The sequence below is a fragment of the Chrysochloris asiatica genome, unplaced genomic scaffold, assembly GCF_000296735.1.
Source record: "Chrysochloris asiatica unplaced genomic scaffold, ChrAsi1.0 scaffold00494, whole genome shotgun sequence".
NCBI lineage: Eukaryota > Metazoa > Chordata > Mammalia > Afrosoricida > Chrysochloridae > Chrysochloris > Chrysochloris asiatica.
In genome coordinates, this window is record NW_006409012.1 from 80,184 (window position 1) to 85,222 (window position 5,039).

Genomic DNA, 5,039 nt, shown 5'->3' on the forward strand with positions numbered 1-5,039 from the left:
TTATAAACTTTATATGGAAAGGAAAGAGACCAGGATAAGCAAAGCACTGCTTAAAAAAAGAAAAATGAAGTTGGAAGTCTGATTTCAAAATTTACTGCATGGCTACAGTGGTCAAAACAGTTTGGTACTGGTACAATGAAAGACACATAGATCAATGGAACAGAACTGAAAATCCAAAAATTAACCCATCCACATACAGCCAACTGATTTACTACAAAGGGTCTAAGCATATTGCATAGAGACGAGATAGTCTCTTCAACAGATGGTGCTGGCAGAACTGGAAAGTGATATGCAAAAGATTGAAACAAGACCTTTACCTCACAACTTATACAAAAACTGAGATGAATCCCAGAATTATAAAGGTCATCAATGAGAAAATAGGGACAAATTTGACAAGTCCACGAGAGCCAAAATATGACCTTGAATATATCCCACCTGAATTTAGGAATCATCTGAAGAACAGATTTGATACATTAAACACTAAAGACTGAAGACCAGAAGAGTTGTGGGATGACATCAAGAACATCATACATGAAGAAGGGTGGAGAGATAGAGCGGCTGGGGACTCCGGACTCAGGAAGGAAGAGGGGCTGTGTGCTGACCTTCAGAGGGCAGGCTTGCAGGGTGTACCCTTTGGTTGTTTGAATGTTTATATATTCTTGAGTGCTTCTGTGTACATCCCAAAAACAAACAAACCAACAACAACAAAAAACCAACAACAGAGGGAATGGAAGCAGATGCTTTGAATGATAATGCATGGAGGGGATTGTACTCGTGGCAATGAAATGAACTATGATAGGATGAATGTAAAGCTGATGTTCTCCTATGTAAACTTGAAAAAAAAAAGATGAAGATGGAAGGAAAACACAGTCACTATACCAAAAAGAACTGGTTGATCTTCAACAATTTCCGGAAATAACATAATTAAGAAGCAATGGTATTGAAGGAAAATAATCCAATCTGCAATGAGGCATTAGTGAAAACAAGACTCCAGGAATTGAGGGGATACCAATAAAGATGTTTTGACAAAGAGATACAACCTTGGAAGTAGTCATCTATACCAAGAATTTGAAAGACAGCTACCTGGCCAACTGATTGGAAGAGACCCATATTTGCGCCAGTTCCTAAGAAAGATGATTCATTGGAATGTGGAAATTATCAAACAATATGATTACTATGACATGTAAGTAAAATTTGCTGAAGATAACAAAAACGGTGACAACAGTATATCAGTTGCCAGACATTCAAGCCAGAAGAGGATGTAGAACAAGGGATATCACTGCTGATGTCAGATGGAACTTGGCTGAAAGATAGTATCAGAAAGATGTTTACTTTTACTATATTGACTATGCAAAATATGTTATCCATAACAAATTATGGATAACATTATAAAAATAGGAATTCCAGAGCACTTTAATTGTTCTCATGCAGAAGCTGTACATAGACCTAGAGGCAATCATTTGAATAGAACAAGGGGATACTGCGTGGATTAAAATAAGGAAAAGTGTGCATCAGGGTGAATCTTCTCACCATATTATTCAATCTATATGCTCATCAAGTAATCTGAGAAACCAGACAATATGAAGACTGTGGCATCAATGTTACCTGAGATACAGATGATATAACCTTGATTGCTGGAAGTGAAGAGGACTTGAAGCATATAATGATGAGGATCAAAGACTACATACAACCTTCAGTATAGATTGATTGCACCTCAACATAAAACAAATATCCTCACAATTGGACCATTAAGCAACATCATGATAAATGCAGCAATTATTGAAATTGAAAAAGATTCCATTTACTTGAATCCATGATGAACACCCATGGATGCAGCAGTCAAGAAATCAGATGATTTATTGCATTAGGTAAATCTTCTGCAATAGATCTCTTTAAATTGTTAAAAAGCAAAAATGTCACTTTCAGGACTAAGATGTGCCTGACACAAACCATGGTATTTTCAGTCTCATATGCATGTAAAAACATGAAGACGGAAGACTGGAGAATCAATGCCTTTGAGTTAATGGTGTTGGTGAAAAATATGGACTGTCAGAATGAACAAATCTGTTTAGAAAGAAGTACAGTAAGAATAATCCTTAGAAGCGAAGATGACAAGACTTCATCTCATGTACTTTTTGCATGTTATTATGAGGGGCTGATCCCTGGAGAAGAACACCATGCTTGGGACAGTAGAGGGTGAGCAAAGAACAGGAAGACCTTCAAAGAGATGGACGGATGCAGTGGCTGTAACAATGGGCTCAAGCATAGCAATGATTGTGAGGCTGGTGCAGGGTCAGATAGTGTTTCATTCTGTTGTATAGAATCATTATATCATGAAAGGAGTTCCAATGTTCTTGTTTGGGTACATGTAACCAGGTAGGCTTCCAGTTATTTGTACTTACATCTTGTTCTACTTCCCTAGAGGTATTTAGGTATAATAAGAGACAATGCCAATGGCGCAGATGCTGGCTTCCTGGGCAGAAAGTAGTCTAAAGTGATCCTATTGTCAATACCACCTTTACTAATGAGCTCAGTTACTTTTCCTGGACAGTCATGGCATCAGCAACAGCATTGGCTATTTGTTCCATCGTGTCAGAGAGGCTTTTCATAGCAACTGCATACCGTGGTTCAAAAGCTCTTAAAAATCACAACCATACTCTGGAATTCTTGAGGCTATAGCAATATCCTAAGCCTATTTTCATCATTTTTCTCTTAAATATTTCCAATCTGTCAGCCCAATGATTGTTTTCATCATGTGTGTGATGTTCAAATTGATTCTAGTATGGCCAAGGGTACATTTGAATCATTATGCTCCATTCAGGCATAGAATGAGAATTGGGACAAGAATATGGATTATTTTTCATAGGGTACGCTTGTCCTCCACATAGGAAGATATAGCCCAAAGAAGCACAAATCATTTTCTTTCCTGTGTAATCATAAGGGTATGAGATAGGTGGATTGACTTGCTCAAGTCAGGTTTCCATTATATAATTATTACAAATGGATAATTGTCCCATTGTAAGTGGGACACAAAGTGTGTTAGGGATAGGCAACACTTTAAATTAGTGTTAATTAGTAAGGTTTTCATTTTTTGTGCCAGAACTACTTGGGTCACAAAGTTCCCAGACATGTCAAGCTGGACTCAGGAATTATTAAAGACACTTTTCATATATAAGATTTCCCATATCCAGGTACAATTATACATAGCCTCACTTTTGATCTAGGTTAAATTAAAACAAGGTATCAGTGACTTCTATGATAAGTTTGGGGTGCCATAGCCTTGCTCTAATTACCTTTTTTTTTTCCAAATTGCCTTTCTTAACTAAAATGATTTCATTAATCACTGCTGGCTGTGCATGGGAATAATTAATTATGGAACAGCTGCTGGGTCCTGAGTACTAGTGGCCAGCCTGAAGGACCATCTGGCATATTCAACAGTGGGTAAGGTGGTTAGCCCCATGACGGTTTGAGCTAGTCTAACCAATGAATTTTCATGCCAGAAGTTAATGGTAGCTGCAAAGAAAAGCAGCATGAACGGAACACTCAAAAAGGGCTTCATATGGAAGTAGCACAACCCAGATGAAATAAAGGTTACTAACGTGAATGATTGCTATAAAGACTTCTAATCATTAAAGTACAAATAAAATGCTAATGATAAGAGCATTATTTCCAACCTTGTGTCTTATTAATCTATGGCTGGCAGTAGTAGGAAGTTGTTGTAAGGTGCCCTTGAGTCAGTTCCGACTCATAGTGACCCTCTGCACAACAGAATGAAACACTGACTGATCTTGGACCATCCTCACAGTCATTGATATACTTGAGCCCAATGCTGCTGCCACTCTGTCAATCCATCTCATTGGGGGTCTTCCTCTTTTACACTGACCCTGCACTTTACCAGACACGATGCCCTTCAGGAACTGGTCCTGATAATATGTACGAAGCATGAGATTTGAAATTTCACCATCCTGGCTTCTAATAAGCATTCTGGCTGTACTTCTTCCAACACAGATTTGTTTGTTCTAGAAGTCCATGTATTTTTAATATTCTTCTCCAACACCATAGGACTCCTGGTGTGGTGCTGTGAGTTAATGCGCTGGACCGCAGAGTCTGTTTGAACCGTAAATTTGGTGGTTCAAGTTCACCAGACACTCCTCAGAAACCCTATACAGTGTCACCATTGGTCAGAACCAACCTGATGGCACTTAAAACAACAACAACCAACACCGCAACTCAAATTCATCAGTTCTTTTACAATCTTCCTTATTCATTGTCCAACTCTCACATCCATATGAGGTGATCGCAAATACCTTAGATCTCAAACTTGTACCTCTGCTCTTCAACACTTCAAAGAGGTCTTGTGCAGTAGATTTGCCTAAGGTAATACATCATTTGACTTCTTGATTGCTGCTTCCGTGAGTGTTGACAGTGGATTCAAGTAAAATGAAGTCTTTGACAACTTCAATCTTTTCTTCATTTATTATGCTGTTATTTATTGGTCTAGTGGTGAGGATTTTTGTTTTCTTTACACTGAAATGCAAGCCATACTGAAGGCTGTTGTCTTTGATATTTATCAATAAGTATTTTAAGTCCTATTCACTTTCAGCAAGGATGTATCATCTGCATACCGCAGGTTGCTAATGAGTCTTCCTCCAATCCTGATGCCATTTTCTTTTTCACATAATCCAGCTTCTCAGATTATTTGCTCAGTATACAGAGCAAGAGGCTAATAAAATATAAAATGTGGAAACAATTACAAAAATGCAATAAAAACTTGAAATAAAAGAGCTAATATGAATTCTAATTCCAGACAAGTCTTAAGAAATAAGGGAGTTTCAGAAAGTTCATGGAAAAAATCTATTATCTTTAATTCCAGTTTTCCATGAACTTTTCAAGTGCTCATACTTTCTAAAGATCCATAGAGGAAGAACAGTGGATCCAAGCAAGGAATAATATCCCATACCAGTGACAATAAAGAAAAGGATCAAGATAATCAAAGACCAGATTCCTAGTACCTGTCCAATTTTGTTTGTTTTTTATCA